The sequence below is a fragment of the Callorhinus ursinus genome, unplaced genomic scaffold (genome assembly GCF_003265705.2).
Source record: "Callorhinus ursinus isolate GAN/ISIS: 27379988/994484 unplaced genomic scaffold, GSC_fseal_2.0 scaffold2, whole genome shotgun sequence".
NCBI lineage: Eukaryota > Metazoa > Chordata > Mammalia > Carnivora > Otariidae > Callorhinus > Callorhinus ursinus.
The window spans coordinates 36,357,961-36,381,943 of NW_027397064.1; the positions used below are offsets into that span (position 1 = coordinate 36,357,961).

Below are 23,983 nucleotides of genomic sequence, written 5' to 3' on the forward strand. Positions count from 1 at the left end.
TCAGAGTAACCAGCAGTATTTAGAAGAGTAAACTTCCAAGCCTGTTGTTGGAGGAGGAAGACAAGGACCTCAAGTTTCAGTTCTTTCTGCCTCCTACTGATGATGCTTTTAGGCTACCTGCCAGGGAAAACGAAAACAGGGGTAGAAATAAACACAACACCGCAGGTGGGCTTCTCAGAGTTATGCAGGAGGATTTTAGAGTCTCTGTTGTTAATGGTTCGGTCCCGTTAAAAAATAAAATGCCTTCAGAGTAGTTTAGATTGCTGTAATTTGACCAAGTTATGGTAGCGGGGTTGTACAACTTCTTTACCGAAATAGAGGAAGGAAAGTAAAATGAAGACAGAATTAATCAGCATTTAGAAAGGGAAAAAAAAAAGAAGAAGAAGAAGAAGAGCTCCTATCTACTCAGCTAAGAGAAGATTAGTGTGAAAGCAACTAAGACAAATTTGTACTTCCCACTGACAAGGTTGCTCTGTCTTCCGATTGCCTCCATGGAAATGCAGGAAAGAAAGAGCAAAGCAAAGCAAAGCCGAGTTATGGTTCAAGCTGTGCAACTATTTGTGAAATTATCAGAACCTTTGGTAATTCTTTTGGCATTTTAATAAAATTCACCATTAATATTTAATTTTAATAATTTTGAGTTAGTCTTTCCAATCCAGCATTCTCCCTGAGCACAAACTTGGAAACTTTCTTCAAAGCTGTTTCAACAAATAAATGCTGAAATTAAGCTATATTTAAAATTTTTTGCTTAGGCATAAAAATTCTTTTTTATAACTCCTTTATGGCATAGCTAGGAATTTGTATAAACTATTTATAGGGATTCATGGCTTACTTTAATATTTTAGAACCAGGTGAAATCACAGTCTCTGCTTCGGTATGTTTGGGCATTTCTCAAGATCATGTCAGTTTTCAGGCACATATTTAAAACTTGATCATCATAAATAAATGTGAAGCACCCTCCTGAGGAAAACATTCATTATGGGCCAGACTTTTAAACTGGAATATGCAATTGGAAGCTACAGGAGTTGGTGTGCAATTTAGCACTTACTGTATTTATTAACCATTTAGACAATTTCAGAATAATTTAGTATTTAGGATAAAGTCAGAAAAAAATACCTTTCTACCATGATAACATATGGAGAAGTCTCCCCAAATTTTTTATGCAGTTATGGTCATTGCCATTTTTATTAGTCAATAAGTAAAATTCCAGAGGATATGGTGAGTAAACAAAAAAGAAAATACCCTGCAGGTTGTGATTTTGTTCTTTTAAGATGTTTTCATGATTTTAATCTTTTGACCACCGATCTCTTAACTTAAACACTGAGATCACACTTCTTTTACAATTTCTTTTATTTTTGCCACTAGATTTTGTAAATGGATCATTTTTATCTAACTTTCAGCAATCTAATTTATGAACTTAGAACTGAAATTGGAACTGAAATTTATGAATTTATGAACTTCTGATTAGGAGTGAAGTTAGTTCTTAGTTTCAAATGTGTTCCTGATTAATCCACCACTCAATTAAAGAATTCATGATACAGTGTATGTCCTCAAGGGGAAAAATACTTGGTCCAAATTTGACAACGGTACTATTGTACAACAAATGAAGGTAGCTTAGTTTCAAATGTGTCAAGCTAAAGCCATCAGAAGCCATTTTTTTAATGGAACTCTGATTTTTTTTCAGGTACCTGTCAGCTGCACACTGACGTGTTTGAAGTTCAGCATTTTATCTTATTTTTAAGTTTTTAAAATTAAAAGTAACGTACAATATTGTATTAGTTTCAGGCATACAACATCGTGATTTGACATCTATATATATTATGAAATGATCACCATGATAAGTCTAGTTACCATCTGTTACCATACAAAGTTACTGTAATATTAAAACAGGGCTGCATCCAAATTAGATTTTCCCATAGTTTTTAGAGAGTGAATATAAAGTACTTTTTAAATGTAATTCTTTTTGAATAAAGCCTTGTTAAAACAAGAGCAAAGACATTCTGATCCATAATTGGGAGCAACAAGGAAAAAAAACTTCACAAGATTATATATTTCTTTTAAATTGCTCTTCTGAGTGGCATTAAGTTACACAACATTTTAAGGTTTTCTTTCATTAGTAGGAATGAGGTATAGGATAAATGCATGGTAATGCAAAAACCTAATTTTAGTCAATAATTCCATCTGTCTTCTTATACTCTTTATTGAAGGTATCAGCAAGCAGTGCGACTGGTCACTCTGAGAATTGTGGGAACCTTTGTGATATTCTTTGCCACATTAAATACCCCGCCTTTCGTACCTTCTGTTCCGAGAGCTAATTAACAGCTAAAAAGAAAAGACAACAGATGGGAAAGGAAGCATAGATGCTCCCAAATTGGTAAAAGAGTCTCTGAATACCATGAGTGAAATGGTCCCATTTGCATCCTATTTGGTGGCCTGAATTCACACATTGTAGTATGTTTTAAATGATGGAAACCGTTTGCTGAAGATGCTTCATTCTTGCCATCAGCTGAACATGACTTTTAGAATTGCTGGGTTTGTGAAACTTAAAGGGAGATAAAATAGTTTAGGACCTGAATTCAAAACTCATTAAAATTCATGAGTTATCCCTGGGCTCTCTGGTTTGTGACAGTGGATTATATTTTGTATTGTGGTGGTGGGTAAGAAGCAAGGTGCACACGTTCCCCAGCAGACTGGTAGTTATTTACATGTGTGTCCTGGAGGCTGGAAAGGGGTTTTGGTTTTGATTTTGGTTTTAGTAATGGAGGGAGAAGCCTTGGGATGGAAGGATGAAGTGGGAAGGAATAGGAATCAATTAAGTCCTACAGACAGTGTCCTTCCTTCTCTCCCAAGAATGCTGGCTGCCCTGGGAGGAAGGTGTCAATATTTTGTGTTCAGTGATAGCCCAAGGACAAGATAACAGGAATCAGACTCAGTTGGATGGATGGCCTAACATCTCACAGAAAGAGAATCTAGGAGGGCTACATTTGCCAAAAAGGCAGCCTGCAAGCTGGGTCCCAGCAGCCCCTTCAATTAAGAAGAGTTAATTTTCAAGGGTAGAGGGTGTGGCTAAAGTGGGTCCACAGTGGAAAGACCCATAGAAGAAATCATTTTCTAAATTGACACACAAAAAATCAGGCTTTAGAGCATCATAGTTTCCTTATACTAAAGAGAATAGAACTCTGTTATGATTATTATGTATTTTTTATCTTATATAAATCTACAACCATATTTTCTTAATTTCTGTACCACTAAAATAACTAGGGCATAGCAGTCATTTTACATAAATGAAAAGATGATTTTATGAAATGAAACTGTGAGCTTTGAGAGAAATAATTCTTTGAATTATCTTATTTAAATGAAATGAAATTAAATGAAAATGAAATTAGTGTGCTCTTTCAGTCGTAAATGCTCTGTGCTTTCTTTTGTATTTCATATCTTCTGCAGTGGGATTTATTTCTGAAGAGAGGTGAGGTGGAGCAGGAGAGGGGGAGTCTGCCTCTAGGGCTGTAAGTGATCTGAGATTTTAAGTCCCACAGGCGTATGACCGGGTGAGGTTCCATGCTGAGGAACTGCTGAATTCTGCTGAGGATTCTAAGCAGGGAAGGAGGCCAGGAAGAGAAGAGATGGTGCACTGAGTTCCCCCTGAAGGGTGCTGAGTGAACTTGGCTCACTAAGGCAAACCTCCTCTTTTAGAACAGGAGCAAGAAGAAGGGCTGTGTTGGTATCTGGCAACTCCTGCTGGTTCCTGGCAGAAAAATGAGCAAGTGCAAGAAAAAAAATCACCATGTGAAAAGGGCTTGGCTATTACCATGATCCTCTGAATACAGTAGACACTTGAAGAGGGGAGAGGAGCACATGATTCCTCAGTCTCAGAGCCTGAAGAGTTTATTGGAAATGCAGTAGAATTGATTTTCTGACCTTGGGACAACGTAGCTCTGTCTGCCTGCAAGTTCCTTTAGGAGGATAGGAAGGCACCTTTCCACATTCTCTTTAGTGTTCTCCTGAATTGTGGAACAACATTGAGGGGAGGAGACTGTTACAGGCATTTCCAAAGGACATTTGAGGTCTTGCATTAAGATTGGAGCTGATGGGGGAGCCTGGGTGGCTCAGTCGGTTAGGCATCTGCCCTTGGTTTTGGTCATGATCCCGGGATCCCAGGATCAAGCCCTGAATCGGGTTCCCTGCTCAGCGGGGAGTCTGCTTCTCCATCTGCCCCTCACTCTGCTTGTACTCTCTCTCAAATAAATGAATAAAAATCTTAAAAAAGAAGATTGGAGCTGATGAGTGGTATCAAAGTCTACTCAATAAACTTAAGACTCTCATAAAAAGGAAGAAGGAATGTGTAGTAAAGATTTTTTAAATCTCATTAAGTAATGATGGAACTGGTAAGATGCTAAAGCTTATTCAAGGATCATTTGAGGAACAGAGCATTTATAGGCAGTTTAGTGAAATAATATTAGAATAAGATTGCTAGGCTAGATACAAAACTGGTTAATGTTCTAAAGAGCAATAGGCTATAACCTCTGGAGTTATCTTTTCTACCACACAGGGATAATGTGTATTTCTGCTGGAAACAAATCTGTATATTAACACATATGACTTCATAAAGACTGGGCTCTTAATTAACATTATACTAAAAAGTTAATCCTTGCATGGGCTTATTAAAACAGTGCATTAGTATGATTTTAAAAGGAGTACTTCTCTTTGCCTTGTTTATAAGTTTTGGATCATTTTCCTTAACAGTAGGGAATCTATCAAGTCCCTCTAGATATTCACTCCTCTTACTCTTTTTCCTGGGCTCATGTTACCCACATATGATAACACCTGTGGTTGATTAACACAGACCTTTTGCTCTCCCCTGCACACACAGACACACAGACACACACACCCCACATGTGATGCAGAGATCCAAAGAGAAAAAGAGAATCAGGTGATTCTTCCACTGATGAAATACACTAACGTGTTGAACTCATTGCTGATACAGAAGAGTGAACTTAACTTTCAAATTACTCTACAAAACTCAGGAGGCCAGTAGGTATGGTTCAGGTTAATTCCTTTACCATGAATACCAAAGAAAAGCCAAAGTTTTTTGTTGTACAAAAATTTCCTTGCAACTATTGGCAGATCCAAGAGGACTTAGAGGACTCAAAATCACATTCTAGTAGATATATATATATATATGCTTTTTAAAAGATTTTATTTATTTATTTGAGAGAGCACTAGCGGGGCAGGGGGAGGGGCAGAGGCAGAGGGAAAAGCAGGCTTCTGCCCAGGGAGCCCAATTTGGGGCTCCATCCCAGGACCCTGGGATCGTGACCTGAGCTGAAATTAAGAGTTGGATGCTTAACCGACTGAGCCACCCAGGCGCCACCCCATATCCTAGTAGATCTGTTAAGGGTGCCCCCAAGGCAGCAGCAACCAAAGCATATACTTTGTGTCTGAGGTCAGTGCTTCTGAAATTGGCTGTTGGCTGCAGCTCATTGTGTTCCCTCAGAGGTTTTGATAGGGACCCCTTTCAGCTCTCTCCCTCTTCTGTCTCCAAGACATAAACATTGCTTCCCTCTTTTGGCTCACACCCACACAAAGAACGAAACCAAATTCAGTTAGAGGAAACTATGGCACCAAAGAGAATAATTTCCTTATTAAGGTGAATTATGCCTTCTGATTCTATTTAATAACCCAGATGTAGTAATTTTATAATTTTATTCTGCTTGGGAAAAAATTGAATTTAAGAGTTCTGAGAATTAGTTAAACAATTTAAGACCAAAGTACCATGGAACCTCCAAAATAATGCAGGAGCGCTTTGAGGATTTTATTTTTTTTAACCTTTGGGATGGCTTCTGCAGTGATTCTCTGCAACTTCTGCAAAGTTAAAACCCCTGTCTCCTCCATAATCAGTTTTGGCTTCTTCTAGCCTTGGAGCAGTCCTTGCGTTTTCAGTAACCAGGATCCCTTATTCCTAAAGATAGCAACTTTTTTTTTTCTTGAGTTAATCTTAATACTCTTCCTCATCTGGAATGCCTATGGCAAGATTAAAAGAATCATACTGTTTTGTTATTTCAAAAACATATTATTTGGCTTTTTCTAGACTGATTTAGATATTTACAACCAGAAAATGCATTTGGAATTCTCTTACTAGTATATCTTCTTCTTCATAGTATTGGTCCATCAATCTTACCAAATTTCATTTGATACTAATTTTCTTTAGTTCCTTATGACAGAAGAACAGAGGATCGCCTCATAATGAGTTATGCCACCATCTGGTAACAGTAAACTGGCATTGTAGTATAGAAAGATATACTTATCCTGGAGCATTTTGCACTTACAAGACCGGATTCTGTGAAAGGTCAAGTTTGTTCCTTTGTTTTGCTGATTGGTTTGTTGGTTTTATAAATGTAGCAATGAATATGTCATTTAACTTATTTTATAGAAGCAAAATAAAAGATACCAGTGATGTTTCTGATAGTTCTGCAGTGTCCAAACAGGCAAGGAAATGTGTTATGACCCTGTGCCTAATTCCAATAATTCTCTCTTGTTCTTTTATCAGATTTAGATTAAATTCCAACAAACATTTGTTGAATGCCTACTACATGGTATTGATGGTCCCTGCCCCTAAGGACTTTGCAATTAATGGCCACTAAGGAATGCATTCAACTAACATTGATACTGGCCAGAATGGTACTATTTCTTTAATAAGAAGATATACTAGGGGTGCCTGCGTGGCTCAGTCGGTTAAGTGTCTGCCTTGAACTTGGGTCCTGATCTCAGAGTCCTGGGATCAAGCCCTGCGTTGGGCCCCCTGTTCAGCAAGGAGCCTGCTTCTCCCTCTGCCCCTCCTCTTGCTGGCTCTCTGTCTCAAATGAATAAATAAAAATCTTAAAAAAAAAAAAAAGAAGATATACTAGTCATGGTCATGAAAACATCAACTCCTTAAATTTTGACTGGATACCATCCAGAGTATAGCTAAAGAGACCTTGGAAATAATCTGGCTCAACCATCTTATTTTTAAATAAAAATTTATTTTATTCTTTATTTGAGTAACATATATTTGTTATAGAAAGATTAGACTATGTAAAAAGTGGACGCAAGAAATCAAACACCCAAAGTCCCACCACCCCAAAACAATCATTTTTAACCTGTTGGTACACAGTTGAGTCTTAAACTATGGGAGGGTTAGGGATACTGACCCTCTGCACAGTTGAAAATCTGAGTATAAATTTTTTTAAGTTTTTATTTTAATTCCAGTTAGTTAACATACAGTGTTACACTAGTTTCAGGTGTGATGTAGTGATTCAACACTTCCATACCTCACCCAGTGCTCATCAAGACAGTGCACTCCTTAATCCCCATCACCTATTTCACCCATCCCCCTACCAACCTCCCTTCTGGTGACCCTCAGTTTGTTCTCTGTTTCTTGATTTGCTGCTCTCTCTCTCATTTCCCCTTTGCTCATTTGTTTTGTGAAAATCTGATTATAACTTTTGACTCCCCCAAAACTTGACTACCTCTGTTGATCAGAAGCCTTACTGATAACATCAATCAACACATATTTTGTGTGTTATATATATTATATACTGTATTCTTACAATAAAGTAAGAGAAAAGAAAATGTTATTAAGAAAATCATAAGGAAGACAAAACATATTTACAAGTCTTGTAAAAGATCCACTCCTAAGTGGACCCATGCGGTTCAAACCCATGTGGTTCAAGGATCAGTTGTATTTCATTTTAGTCTCCTCACTCACATATTTCATTTTTTACATATATGAGATAATATTAAATATACAATTTGTACATTGATTTTTTCTATGAAATATTATGACATAATCCTTTCCCAACACTTAAGAACTCAGTAAACGTTTTTTAATCTAAATAATACTCAATTATTGGATAAGCCATAACTTTGACCTTCTTCTATTTAGGTTGCTTATGCTATTTAACTATTGAATGGCTTTGGCTTAAAACTTTCTCAGGATAAAGTCTCTGAAGTAGATTTACAAGTCAACGTATGTGAACATTTTTAAGGCTTTTGCAAGATGGTTTTGAACTCCATGCATTTTACATCTTGCATTTGACTTTATCTTCACAGCAGGTTTCATTAGCCTTCCTTACACATACTACAGGCTCTTCTGCCTTTTAATTGGCAAGGAAATCACCAGGAACTGAATACACACTGGAGGGAGGAGATAAGCAGAGTAATCAAAATCAGCTCCAAATTAAAAATGGAAACTTAACCTAGCTAAGCTTCCAGTAGCACCCTCCTTAATTTGTGTTATCGCCTTCTAAGGTTGCATAGACCTTGACTTACACAAGTGTAGAAAGTTAATGGTTCCTTACTTATGGAATTGATGGGGGAGACAGAAATTAGATTAGATTCGTACATTTCTAGAAACCCCTAAGTTTCCGATAATTGTTGTTAGTAACAATTTCAAGCAACAGAGCTTTTTCTAATAGCTTCTGAAGGGGTGTGAGCAGAATCATGAGAAACAGATAGTCATTGCTGTTACTGATGTGCCATCTTAGGGAAGCTAGGTTCACGGGGGTCCAGCGTGGCCTGGAACATCATATTTATTCTGAGACTGAAAGACCTGTGCGATCCCTGAGCCCTCTCCTGGGCCCCTGGGATCCTCTAAATAGAAGGTATTGACACAGGCTGGGTGGTCTGGAACTTCTGCAGACCCAGCCCCCATTCTGGACGGAGCCAGAGCCAGGTCAGGAATGGCCCTAAGGTTGCCCAAATAGCGTTTCATTCTCAAGCACAGACAAGTGGAATGTGAAATAGAATTTCTGACAGAGGTGCCAACTTTCCAGGGGCCTTGGCCTGCTTCCAACCCTTCACAGACTTGGAGACTCATAATGTCCTCTTAGTCTTCACTGCTGAAAGAGAAATAAATCCATTTTTAAACCTTTCCTCAGAGCACCTCCTTTACGTGGTCCCCACAGATATTTTCTGATTGGTTTTCTAGCTCCTCCTCTCCCCTCCTACCTTGTGGAAACTAGTTGTGTAGTCAGAATCTAACCAGAACCAACAAGAGAGAGGGTTAGCTCACAGACCCACTGGCCGCACATTTCCATTCTTACAGTCTGAGCCATATTTGCTTTCTTAAAAAGCACACTTAAAAACTGGTTTAGATCAGCTTGAGGTCTCTGGGGATTCCCTAAAGTTTTTCCTGCCATGTTTTCAAATAGCCAGTGATAATCTCTTTATAAAGATTGGGTTTCCAGCTCTAGTGTAATATTTATGTGTGCCCTCACAATTTTGAATGATAAGATTACTGTTTTGTTAACCCAGCAGCCAGTTGGCTTACCATTAAGTTCATATTTATTCTTGATTTTGTTAATCACAGATTCACTTGGTAGAGAAAGAGGCTTAAACTTGGCCTTCTGTTACCTTTGTGGCTTTTAAATCCAAGACGTGGAACTGCTCTTTATATGAGCCTTCCAATCCTGTGCAAACACCATCCAGATTCAGAAAATGTCCTATAAATTGCTATAATCTCAAATACAGTAATTTTCTTGGGCCCAACAAAATTGTAAAGCATCCCAGCTATGTCCCAGTTGAAAAAGAGTTTTTATTTCACAGATAAGATGGTTGAAAAGTTTGCTTGTTTTCTTCCTAGTTCTTAAGTACCTATCTTTACTTGTCAGTGGGGGTTAGAAGTAGCTTTAATCCCAAACCTTCTGTTTTGTTTACCCAGGAGAGTCTTGGCAAATGCAAGGTGATAGGAGACTGGGTAAGAAGTGACATTGAGCAGTGCTAGACTCTTTATATAGGCTTTATAAATGACTCACCAATTGAGAAAAGAAGTATTTCTGGGATTTTGGACATGAAAAGGGATAAAATTAAGGAGTCCAGATAAAGGCTTTATTAAGGCAACCATTTTAATAGATTGTTTAGGCAGAGGACCAAGTCGATCCTTGGAATAAATGCAAAATTTTTATTTTTCCAATAGAAGCCTATGGCAACATATTGGATGTGTATGTTGAATTTATGCAGATAATTCAATATGAAAACTAGCATGTGGATGCATAGATTGTGTAAATGTTGATGATAAGCATGAGGATATATTAATTGGAAATAGTTTTAAAGGAGAGAAAGTTATAACTAGTCTGCTTTTATCTTATACATATAAGATTGTATGCTTTGATTTATAACTACAAGCTTTATGTGAAGAACTCATTGCTTCTTATGATGCTGCTTCTTTGGCATGCATTCTTAGCTGTAACTGTGTTTCAAAAGAGCCATTCCTTTTGAGTTTGACAAGGTAGGTTGATCTCTGTAGAACAACGTTGCCTTCCAGGAATATTGCAGACCATGGGCTGACTTACGAGTTTGTAGAACGAGTCACGGTATGAGCTGTCTCTCTCTGACTGCCATGTTCCTCCCCTGAGACATTTACCCATCATAGAGGGTCTGGGAAGTCTGTGTTTCTGCCTCATTCCTTGGACTTGATATGTTCAGTACCAAATTCTAAATAAGAAAGAAAAGTTAAGTCTAAAGAGAAGTGCCAGTTTTGAATGACTTGCATGTTGCTTTTCTCCCCACCTTTACACACTGTCTTCTTAACAAAGAAGAATCACTAAAGTGGGAGGAGCTCTTAGTGGAGCTAGATTCCAATCGATGTCTGTTGGGTACCTGAGATGAGTACTCGCCACTCCTTAGGAAACAAAGAAGAAAATCACAAAGATAAAGGAAATTGTTGAAGTTAGAGACCTCAGAAGACTCACATACTTGAAGAAATGAAACCACAAAACCACCTCTCCTTTCTCCTGTACTCATAACCTGCTGTTTTTTTTTTCTTTGTGAAATATCAGGGGAGAGTTTCAGCTTATCAGTTGATATGAAGGCATTGTTTCGTGGGGTAAATAACATGGGTTTTGAGTTAGACCTGGGTTCAATTCCACGGTCTATCCTTTACAGGCTGTGTGAACTTGAGAAGGTCATAATGGATTACTTGAGGATAGATAGAGGTGATCCATGTAAGGCCTGTAGTGGGATGCTTTGCTCATAGTAAATGCTTTATAACTTTTGGCTGTTACCCATGAGAATCTTCATTATCATTTATCACCACCGCAACCTTCATATCCTGGTAACCATTGCCGCCACCACCACCACCATCACCGTCATCATTTCTCACCACCACCACCACCACCACCATCACCATCACCATCACCATCATCATCATCATCATCATCATCATCATCATCTCACCTTGTTTTTTTCTACCTCTGTCCATTCCTCAGCCCCTGTTGCAGACTCTCTGCCTCTTTCAAACCTTGAGGTTCCTGAGGCTTATGTCCTAGATTCTTTTCCCTTCTCTCATTACACATTCTCCCTGGGCAGTCTCATCCATAGGCGGGGGCTTCGTGTATCAGCCACTGCTGGTGATTCCCAGATCCATTACTCTAGCCCAGCTCTCTCTTCCAAGCTTCGAACATTATATCCATCTGTCCACCAGATATCTCCCCTTGAATGTCCCAGCAGCTCTTCAAACCAAAACTCAACAACACACCTTTCTCTCCCCGGATCTTGCTTATTCTCTTTGTTTCTTAGAGAAAGCATCACCATTCAATCTGTTACCAAAGCTAGAAAACTAGGGGTCACCCTTGACTCCACCCTTCCCCATCCCTTCAGTCAATGGATGGTGTCCACTATACCTTCTAAACTATGAGTTTCATGTGGGTAGGGACCATTTTGAAACTGAAAATTTCAGTGCCTAGCATAGTGCTGAAAAAAGAATTACGGAATGAATGAATGAAGGAGTGAATGAAACTCTTGAATGCACCTACTTCCTTCAATTTCCACTGCCTTTTCTGCAGTTTGGGCCACCATCAGGTCTCACCAGCTTAATAATTCACAATTTGGAAATTCCAGAGTTGGAATATCCTAACCGATCTGCCCATTTCTGGGGTTGTAATCCCCACCCCAACACCACAGGCAGTTCATTTTCCACACTGTGGCCAGAGAGATTTTTATGATACCCAAGAATCTTATCATGATCATGCCTCTTCTCTGCTTAGAGCACTTCAGTGACTCTGAATAATCATCCTGATTTGATGTCCTGGTTTACAGCTATTGTCCTGCCACAATCATCACTCTCAAAAATGTCCTGGACTGGACAGTAATGATATAATCAATCACTCTATACCGAATCTATTTCTGCTTATGTTTCCAGCCTCCCCTTCTGCTACTCATCCTTTCCTCACCCCTGCATACTGTTATAGTCTTATTAAACTGAAAGTTTTTCAAATTTTTTGTACTCGCGGCTCTCACATGCTCTTCCTTCTGCCTGGAAATCCCTCTCTCTCTCTGTGCCTGGCTGACTCCTACCATCCAGGTCTCAGGCTAGACCTTCCTTGACAGAAGAGTCTTCTCTGATCCCCAAGGTTATGTCAGGTACCTCTTTGTGCTCCCATAGCATCCTGCATCCTAGCTCCTCTTGTTTTCATTACCTGGTAACTTCTCTGGGTTCCCCATTAGCCTCCACAATCACTTGGGTCAATAGCAACATTTCTTCACTGCACAGTTGAATCCTGGTGCCTAACCGGGGTCCTGCATAGAGGTAACTCTCAGCAAATATTTGGTAGATGATAAAAGTAAAATATCACATGCTATTAGAATGATCAAAATATGTGTGTGGAAAAATCTTATTCCATAATAAATCTTCTGGAAACATACCTAATTTGTGGCTATAAGCAGTATTTTGTCTTCTTGTCTCTGTTCATCATGTTTGTGATAATGGTGGAAATGATCCTGTGTTCCTTTGATTAAAAGTTCATTCTAGGACAGGATTTGGTGTCGGTACACACTGTCAATTACAGGAAGTCTTGCAGGTGATAATATTGCAAAACAAAGCAAAGAACAGCTGCTTTCTAGCCTTTTCAAGCAGTTAGGGCTACTTGTATTTCAACTATGCACATTAGATTGGTTTTAAAGTTGTTTGCTTTGAAGTTAAAATTAAATTTAGTCTCATTAGTCTGACTTATCATAGATTGTTTAAGTTCCAAATTCTATTCTCGTACTAATAAAAACAAACATAAAATGCCTTATACTTCTGATATAATTATTTACATTGTATTCTTTGCAAACTTAAGAGTATGTGCTCTTTGATGATAAATTTTACACTGCTGTTTGATCTACCAGAGAATTCGAACATTTTGTTCCACATGCATTGACTAGAAAAGAGTTCTGAACCTATCTGGGGGCTCTGTGGACATCATTCTGTTGAATGAAAAGGAAGATTAATAGCTTTTTTTCCCCAAGTAGAAATAACTTTAGTGTTTTTCTGATTACAGAAACAATACATAGTTACTGCAAAAAACAAAAAAACAGGAAAGAGAAAGAAGAAAATAAAATTCATCCATAATCCCACTCTTAGGTTATTATACTAAACATTTTAGGGTAGGTATTTCTAGGCTTTTTTTCTGCCATCTATCGTCATATTAATACAGATTTTTTTAAAAAATGGAAATGCTACTATTACACACATATGGCTTTAAAAGGTGTTTTTCTACTTAACAAGTTTGGGACTTTCCAGGAGAAAAATGGATAAAGTGGATTTTAGGAAGTTTTGCTTTCTGGTGCATTGAATGGTATAATTTCCCCTTGCCTCCCCCACTAAGAAAACTGCTATGATAAATTCCATTACTCTTTAAATCAATCAGGTTTCATTTGAAGGAAACAGAAACAATGCTAGCTATTTTAAGCAGAAAAAGATTTGATTTTTAAAAACAGGATTTACCCAAAGATACAAATGTAGTGATCCAAAGGGGCACCTGTACCCTGATGTTTATAGCAGCAATGTCCACAATAGCCAAACCGTGGAAAGAGCCCAGATGCCCATTGGCAGATGAATGGACAAAGAAGATGTGGTATATATATACAATGGAATATTGCACAGCCATCAAAAAAATGAAATCTTGCCATTTGTGAGGATGTAGATGGAACTAGAGGCTATTATGCTAACTGAAATAAGTCAATCAGAGAAAGAAAATGATCATATGATCTCACATATGATATGTGGAATTTAAGAAACAAAATAGAGGGTCATAGGAAAAGAGAAGAAAAAATAAAACAAGATGAAACCAGAGAGGGAGATAAACCATAAGAGACTCTTAATCAGAGGAAACAAACTGAGGGTTGCTGGAGGGGAGTGGGGTGGAGGGATGGGGTAACTGGGTGATGGACATTAAGGAGGGCACTTGATGTAATGAGCACTGGGTATTCTATAAGACTGATGAATCACAGACCTGTACCTCTGAAACCAATAATACATTATATGTTATTTGATTGAATTTAAATTAGAAAAATAATAAAAAATAAATAAATAGAAGAGGAGATGCCTGGGTGAGTCTCCAGAAATAAGCCTGAACTATGAGCTTGGACTAGCCGGGGCAGCTGCCCCTTCCCCATGATCAGGGCGACAGGGAATCAGAAAGTATCCACCAGAATGGCTGCTCCATGGACACATCATCCTGGCTTGGGGGGACATGCTTGTCAGTGCCACTACTGTTGGCCCTAGAGCCTCACAGCTCCTGCTTGATCCATACTGCCAAAAAGTGGATGCCCGGTATCCCTGGGTCTGGTGACTCCACCCTCACTAAGCTAGGAACCTGTACCCAGAAAGCTGAAAGACAAAGTCTTCACAACTGTGCCCATCATCAGAAATCACAGAGATGTCCTCAGCTCATGTCTGTCCTCAGCATTTCAGGTTAGTGCATCTAATTGGCAGAACTTAAATTACATCTGGAGCCCTAGTTCAAGGAAGCCTAGGAAACATAGTTTATAACTGTCTAGCTTCCACAGCCCGCTGGAGTGGATGTTGAGTACCACCATATTCACCACACATCACTGCTTTGGGTGTTGGGTTTTTGTTCCTTTTGGATACATCACTACACAAAGAAGAACTTAAAGGCAACATAAATAAGGATAATTTATCTCAGTGGGTGATTACACCACTCTTATTTATTTACTTAGATTTTATTTATTTAAACTCTTAAAAAAATTATTTCTAGTGTAGTTGACATACAATGTTATATTAATTTCAGGTGTACAATATAGTGATTCAGCAATTCTATACATTATTCAGTGCTCATCAAGATAAGTGTACTCTTAATCCCCTTCACCTATTTTACCCATCCCCCACCTACCTCCCCTCTGGTAACCATTGGTTTGTTTTCTGTATTTAAGAGTCCATTTTTTGGTTTGTCTCTTTTTTTCTTTGTTCATTTGTTTTGTTTCTTAAGTTCCACATATGAGTAAAATCATATGGTATTTAATCTTTCTCTGACTAACTTATTTCACTTAGCATTATAGTCTCTAGATCCATCCATGTTGTAGCAAATGCCAAGATTGCATTCTTTTTTATGGCTGAATAATATTTCATTATACGTATACCACATCTTCTTTATCTATTCATCTATTGGTGAACACTTGGGCTGCTTCCATGTCTTGACTATTGTAAATCATGCTGCAATGAACATAGGGGTGCACATACCTTTCAAATTAGTTTTTTCATATTCTCTGGGTAAGTACCAGTAGTGGAATTACTGGATCGTATCGTAACTCTGTTTTTAGTTTTTTGAGCAAACTCCATATTGTCTTCCACAGTGGCTACACCAGTTTGCATTCCCACCAACAATACACAAGGGTTCATTTTTCTCCACATCCTCATCAACACTTGTTTTTTCTTGTGTTTTTGATTTTAGCCATTCTGACAGGTGTGAAGTGATACCTCATTGTGGATTTGATTTTGCTCTTCACTTATGATGAGTAATATTGAGCATCATTTTATGTGTTGGCCATCTGGATGTCTTCTCTGGAGAAATGTCTGTTCATGTCTTCTGCCTAATTTTTAATTGGATTATTTGTGGTTTTTTTTGGTGTTGAGTTGTGTAAGTTCTTTACATATTTTGGATACCCTTTATCATATATGTTATTTGCAAATATTTTCTCCCATTCAGTAGGTTGTCTTTTTATTTTATTGATTGTTTCCTTTGCTGTGCACAAGCTGTTTATTTTGATGTTGTCCCAATAGTTTATTCTTGTTTTTGTTTCTCTTGCCTCAGGAGACATATCTAGAAAAATGTTGCTATGGCCGATGTTAGAGCAATTACTGACTATTCTGTCTTCTAGGATTTTTATGGTTTCAGGTCTCACATTTAGATCCTTAATCCATTTTGAGTTTATTTTTGTGTATGGTGTAAGAAAGTAGTCCAGTTTCATTCTTTTGCATGTCGCTGTCAGTTTTCCCAACACCATTTTTTTTAAGATTTTATTTATTCATGAGAGACAGAGAGAGAGAGAGAGAGAGAGAGGGAGAGAGAGAGAGGCAGAGGGAGAAGCAGGATCCCCTCTGAGCAGGGAGCCGGATGCGGGACCCAATCCCAGGACCCTGGGATCATGACCTGAGCTGAAGGCAGACGCTTAACCATCTGAGCCACCCAGGCGCCCTTCCCAACACCATTTTTTGAAGAGACTGTCTTTTTCCCATTGCATATTCTTGCCTCCTTTGTTGAAAATTAATTGACCATATAATCATGGGTTTGTTTCTTGGTTCTCTATTCTGTTCCATTGTTCTATGTATCTGTTTTTGTGCCAGCACCATACAGTTTGGATTACTACAGCTTTGTAGTATATCTTGAAATCTGGGATTGTGATACCTCCAGTTTTATTCTTTTTCAAGATCACTTTGGCTATTCAGGGTCTCTTGTGGTTCCATACAAATTTTGGGATTATTTGTTCTAGTTCTGTGAAAAATGCTGTTGGTGTTTTGATAGGGATTGCATTAAATGTACAGATTGCTTTGGGTGGTATGGACATTTTAAAATATTTGTTCTTCAATCGATGAGCATGGAATATCTTTCCATTTGTTTGTGTCACCGTCAGTTTCTTTCATCAGTGTTTTATAGTTTTCATAGTACAGGTCTTTACCTCTTTGGTTAATTTTATTCCTAGGTATTTTATCGTTTTTGGTGCAATTGTAAATGGGATGTTCTCTTAATTTCTCTGTTACTTTATTATTAGTGTATAGAAATGCAATGGATTTCTGTATATTGATTTTTTATCCTGCAACCTTACCGAATTCATTTATCAATTCTAGCATTTTTTTGGTAGAATCTTTAGGGTTTTCCATATATAGTATCATGTCATCTGCAAAGAGTGAAAGTTTTATTTCTTCCTTACCAGTTTGGATGCCTTTTATTTCTTTTTCTTGTCTGATTGCTGTGGCTAGGATTTCTAGTACTATGCTGAATAAAAGTGGTGAGAGTGGACATCCTTGTCTTGTTCCTGAGCTTAGGAGAAAATCTCTCAGTTTTTTCACCCTTGAATATGATGTTAGCTGTGGGTTTTTCATGTGTGGCCTTTATTATGTTGAGGTATGTTCCCTCTAAACATGCTTTGTTGAGGGTTTTTATCATGAATGGATGTTATACTCTGTCAAATGCTTTTTTTTTTTGCATTTATTGAAATGATTATATTGGTTTATCCTTTCTCTTGTTGGTGTGATGTATCCCATTGATTGATTTCCAAATATTGAACCACACTTGCATCCCAGGAGTAAATCCCACTTGATTGTGGTGAATGATTTTTTTTAATGTATTATTGGATTCGGTTTGCAATGTTGTTGAGGATTTTTGCATCTATGTTCATCAGAGATATTGGCCTGTAGTTTTCCTTTCTTTGGAGTGTTTTTATTATCAGTGGTTTTGTTATCAGGATAATGTTGGCCCCATAGAGTGAATTTGGAAGCCTTCCTTCCTCTTCTATTTTTTTAGTAATAGTTTGAGAAGAATAGGTATTAATTCTTCTTTAAATAAATGTTTAGTGAATTCGCCTGTGAAGCCATCTGGTCCTGGACTTGTGTTTGTTGGGAGTTTTTTGATTACTGCTTCATTTTCATTGCTGCTAACTGGTCTATTCAAATTTTCTATTTCTTCCTGATTCAGTTTTGGGAGGTTATATGTTTCTAGGAATTTATCCATTTCTAGATTGTCTAGTTTGTTGGCATATAATTTTTCGTAATATTCTCTTATAATTCTTTGTATCTGTAGTATCAGTTATTTCTTTTTCATTTCTGATTTTGCTTATTTGAGTCCTCTTTTTTCTTTCTCCTTTTTCTTTCTTTCTTTCTTTTTTTTTTGATGAGTCTGGCTAAAAGTTTGTCTTTTCAAAGAACCAGCTCCTTGTTTCATTGTTTCATTGATCTGTTTTATTTTTTTTCAATTTCTATTTCATTTGTTTCTGCTCTAATCTTTTTTACTTCCTTCTTTCTAGTGATTTGGGGTTTGGTTTATTCTTCTTTTTCTAGCTCCTTTAGGTGTAACATTAGCTTGTTTATTTGAGAAAAAATTTTTCTTGCTTCTTGGGGGTAGGCCTGTATTGCTATAAAATTCCCTCTTAGGACAGTTTTTGCTGCATCCCAAAGATTTTGGACAATTATATTTTCATTTTCATTTACTGCCATGTATTTTTTAATTTCCTCTTTGATTCTTGGTTGACCCATTCATTGTTTAGTAGCATGTTATTTAAAATCCGTGTATTTGTGTTCTTTCCAGAATTTTTTCTTGTGGTTGATTTCTAGTTTCATAGTGTTGTGGTCAGAAAAGATACATGGTATGACTTTAGTGTTTTTGAATTTGTTGAGACTTGTTTTGTGGCCTAATATGTGATCTATTCTGGAGAATATTCCATATGCACTTGAAAAGAATGTGTATTCTGCTGTCTTAGGATGGAATGTTCTGAATATATCTGTTAGATCCGTCTACTCTAATGTGTCATTCAGAGCCATTGTTTCCTTGATGATTTTCTGTCAGATGATCCATCCATTAATGTGAGTGGGGTGGTAATGTCCCCTACTATTATTGCATTATTGTCAATTTCTTCCTTTATGTTTGTTATTAGTTGCTTTATATATATGGGCGTTCCCATGTTGGGTGCATAAAATATTTATAGTTGTTACATATTCCTGTTGGATTATTCCCTTTATGATTATATAGTTTCTTTCTTTGTCTCTTGTTACAGTCTGTTTTAAAGTCTATTTTGTCTGATATAAGTATTGCTACCTTGGCTTTCTTTTCACTTACACTTGCATGATAAATGCCTTTCTATACCTTTACTTTCAATCTGCATGCATCTTTAAGTCTGAAATGAGTCTTGTAGGCAGCATTTAGATGGATCTTGCTTTTTTATCCATTCCGTCATCGCACGTCTTTTGATTGGAACATTTAGTCCATTTGCATTCAAAGTAGTTATTTTTTAAAAAGATTTTATTTATTTGAGAGAGAGAGAGAGAGCATGAGCAGGGGGAGAGGGAGAAGCAGATTCCTCACTGAGCAGGAAGCCTAATGTGGGGCTGGATCCCAAAACTCTGGGATCATGACCTGAGCCAAAGGCAGACACTTAACAGACTGATCCACCCAGGTGCCCCTCAAAGTAGTTATTGATAAGTATGTACTTATTGCTATTTTGTTGCTTGTTTATGGTTGTTTTTGTAGTTCTTCTCTGTTCCTTTCTTCTCTTGCTTTTTTCTTTCATGGTTTACTGGATTTCTGTAGTGATATACTTGGATTCCTTTCTCTTTATTTTTTGCATATCTAGTGCTAGTTTTTAATTTGTGGTTACCAGTATCAGTGTATATTAAGTTGCTGATTGCTTAAGTTTGAACCCATTCTTTACTCCTCTTCCCACTCCCATGTTTTAGATATATCGTATCATACCTGACATCCTTTTATTTTGTGAATCCCTTGACTCGTTTTTATAATATAGCTAATTTTACTGCTTTTGTACTTCCTACTTTTCTTCTACTTACGATCTTTCCTTTCCATTCAAAAAGTCCCTTTAGGGGTGCCTGGGTGGCTCGGTCGGTTAAGCATCTGACTTTTAATTTAGGCTCGGGTTGTGACCTCAGGGTGGTGGGATTGAGCCCCGAGTCAGGCTCAGTGCTGAGTGTCGAGCCTGCTTGGGATTCTCTCTCCCTCTCCCTTTGCCCCTCCATGCTGCTTCTGCACACACATGCGTGCTCTCTCTTGCTTTCTCTCTTAAAAAAAAAAAAAAAAAGGAAAAAGAAAAAAGTCCCCTTTAATATTTCTTGGAGGGCTAGTTTAGTGGTGATTAATTCCTTTAACTTTTGTTTGTCTGGGAAACTTTTTATCTCTCCTTATATTCTGAATGACGGCCTTGCTGGATAGAGTGTTTTTGGTTGCTGGGTTTTTTTTCTTTCAGCACCTTGAATATATCATGCCACTCCCTTCTGGCCTGCAAAGTGTCTACTGAAAACTCCACTGATAGCCTCATGGGGCTTCCCTTTTATGTAACTGCTTTTTTTTTCTCTGGTTGCTTTTAAAATTCTCTTTATCACTTCTTTTCACCATTTTAATTGCTATGTATCTTGCTGTGGACCTCCTTGGGTAGATTTTTGTTGGAGGATCTTTGTGACTCCTAGATCTGGATTTCTGTTTCCTTCCCCAGATTCAGAAAGTTTTCAGATATTATATCTTCAAATAAATTTTCTGCCTCCTTTCCTGTCTCTTCTTCTGGGATCCCTATAATGTGAATGCTATCATGCTTGATGGTGTCACTGAATTCCCTACGTCTTTTTTCATTTTTTTATTATTACTTTTTCTCTCTTTGATTGCTTTCCATTACTCTGTCCTCCAAGTTACTGACCATTCTTCTGCTTCCTGTAGTCTACTATTTATTTCATCTAGGAAATGTTTAATTTCATTTATTGAGTTCATCTCTGATTGGTTCTTTTTTATGTTTTCTCTTTGTTGAGGGTCTCACTGAGGTTCTCCACTCTTTTCTCAAGTCTAGTAAGTATCTTTATGACCATTACTTTAATTTCTCTATCAAGTATATTACTTATCTCCATTTGTTTTAGCCCCCTTGCTGTGATTTTGTCCTGTTCTTTCATTTGAGACATATTCCTCCGTCTCCTCATTTTTGTCTAACTCCCTGTGTGTGTTTCTATGTGTTAGGAAAGTCCACTACATCTCCTGCTCTTGAAAATAGTGGCCTTATGAAGAAGAGGTCCAGTAGTGCCCTGTAGTGCAAAGTCCCCTCTTTACCAGAACCTGGCTCTTTGGGGTATCTCCTATGTGTTTTGTGTGCACCCCACTGTTGTGGTTGGGCTGCTTTTGCCTTCAGTCCAGTCATCTCTCTTTGCCTGTTGTGGGCATGGTTTGGTCCCTTTGTTGGTAGTGGCCCAGCTGGGGCTGCCTTGGCAGGTTTGAGTTGAGTCAGACCAAGCATTTGCCAGAGATACAGTAGCACCAAACTGCAGGGCACTTCCCCTGTGTTGTCTCCTGAGAAGCTTTTGTCGGTGAACGGGGCCTGCAGTCAGACCTGATGTCTGCTCCCAGCCCATGCTGGAGCCGCGGTCAGACTGATATGTGTAGTTATCCTCCCTCTCCCCAGGAAGGAGTCACATTGGTGTAATACTGGCTCCTGCCAGGGCTGCTTGTGCACTGCCAGGCTTGTAGCACCTCTTGGGGTGGGCTCCGGGTAAGGACATATTGAAGGGGGCAGGTCTGGAGAAGAGCACTAGGACTGGGGCAAGTCAGGTGGAAAATGTTGGCCCAGAGTTGGTCAGTGTGTCTAGGCTAGGGGACAAGGGAAGGAAATGACACCTGCCAACTCTTTTTTTCTTCGAATGGTCTTCTAAAAATGCCTGCCCCTCCAGTGCATGCTCTGAGATTAGTAAATAAATCTTCCCTTGTATCCCAGGCATTTTTCAAACTGCTGCTTCTGTGCTGCATCTCTGCTGGGCTATTTGTTGTGCTGTCTCTTTAAAGGCAGGACTCCATTTGCTGGTACCCTCCTGGCTCTCCCAGAGCTGAGCTCACTGATTTTTAAAGTTCCAGGTGTTAAGCCCCACTGATGGTAAGAACTCAAGGAATTAGGCCCCTCTGAGGTTCAAAGCCAAATGTTATGGGGATTCATCTTCCCTGTGCGGGTTCCTGTGCCCAGGTGCTTGGTGTAATTTTCTGTTTCTCTCCCTTCTCTGTACCCCTATTGTTCCTCTCTCCCTCAAGCAGTTCCACAGGTCTGTTTAGCTCCCAACCACATTTCTGCCCTTCCTACGCAATTTGATGTGGCCTCTTCTCAATTCATAGCTGTGGCGAGTCTGTTTGGATCATTTTCTGTGTTATTTACACTGATGTGGGTGTTAACTAGTTGTATTGGGATGAGGTGAGCCTCGGAACTTCCTACTCCACCATTTTCCCCAGAAGTCCCTGTCCCACTTCTAATTTATTTAACCCATCTCTGTTGCTGTCTCTTTTTCTATTTTTTTCATATAAACAGTGTTTTGATAAACTGCTGTTCACGGAGTCACTAATAGCCTTGTGTTGCCAAGCCCAGTGGTCAATTCTCAGGGCTCATTTTACTTGACCTATCAGGACTTCTGACATCGTTACTCATCTCATTGAAACTTTTTCTTTACTTGGTTTCCAGACCTCACACTTCTGGTGTTCCTTCTAGTTCATCTGCTCAATCTATCTCCCTGCTGACTCCCCCTCATCTTTCCAACTCTCTCCTCATCTCTCATCTCTGTTTACTTTACTCTCTTGCTCATCTCATCCAATCTTATGGCTTTAAATACCTGAACTCCACACCCATGTGCCCAACAGCTGCTTGGTTAGCATGCACTTTTGGATGCTTTACAAACATCTCAAACTTACCATTTCCAAAACCAAACTTTCATTCTTTCCCACTATGTATATTCCGCCTTTGGTCTTTTCCATCTCAGTTCATGGAACTGCCATCCTGCCATTTGCATAGGACAAAATCCTGGGAGTCATCCTTGACTTCTCTCTTTCTCTTATGTTCATGTTCAACCAATCCATCAAGAAATCCTGTTGAGGGGCACCTGGGTGGCTCAGTCGTTGAGCGTCTGCCTTCAGCTCAGGCCATGATCCCAGGGTCCTGGGATCGAGCCCCATATTGGGCTCCCTGCTCAGCAGGAAGCCTGCTTCTCCCTCTCCCACTTCCCTTGCTTCTGTTCCCTCTCTCGCTGTCTCTCTCTCTGTCAAATAAATAAATAAAATATTTAAAAAAAAAAAAAAAAGAAATCCTGTTGATTCTACCTCCAAAAATATCTACAATCCAACTACTTCTCTCCATCCCTACTGCTCTCCACGGCTTTAAGCCACTGTTATTTCTCTCTTGGACTATTGCCCCAGTTTCTCTCTGTGCCCTCCCTAGAGTCTAAAAGTTAGAACATGTCATCCCTCTGCTCAAAACACATCAGTGACATTCCATCTCAGGATGAAAAGTCAAAATTCTTATGACAACCCAGAAGGCTCTTGTTGACACTGCCACCCCCACTGCCACCATCTCGCTTTCCTTTCCTGTCATTCTCGTCCTTGCTCACTCTGCCCCAGCATCCTGGATGTTCTTAAGCACACCTATTCCAGAGGGACTTGGCAGTTGCTGGCCCCTCTGCTTGGAGTGCTCCTTCCGCAGATGTCCACAAGGCTCTCTCATCACCCTCCAGAATTTTCTCAGCCAGTAAGACCTTCCCTGATCACCTAGTTAAGTTCCAAACTGATCTCCCTTCCAGCCCTCTGAACCTTCCTCCCCTGTTTTCTAATTAACTACATAACTTCTTTCTTGCCTACCCTATCCCCCCCAAGAAAATTGATATTTTAATATATTATTTATTACTGAATCTTCAGTGTCTAGGCACATGGGTAATCATCCATCAAGTATTCATTGAAGAATTTTCTTTATACATGCATCATTGTGCACTTGTCTCATTATTTATTGGGAATTAATTCCTAGGGTCAGAGGTATGCACAAATTGCCCAGAAAGGTTTTAACAATTTGTTCCCACCAAGAGTCCATGAGAATGTCTTTTTCCTGATACCTTCACCAGCATCATACCCTGGTCACACTATCCTTTCTGTTCCTTCAGCTCACCATGTTCATCCCCCCTTGATGCATTTGTACTCCCTTCTCCACAACTTCCTCCTCCAGAATA

At 38.7% G+C, this 23,983-nt stretch overlaps 1 protein-coding gene across 8 annotated transcripts in view; it reads left to right on the forward strand.

The window, feature by feature from the left end:
- Positions 1-23,983, forward strand: part of ANKRD44 (ankyrin repeat domain 44) — a 321,875-nt gene that overhangs the window by 257,648 nt on the left and 40,244 nt on the right. The window lies entirely within an intron of this gene.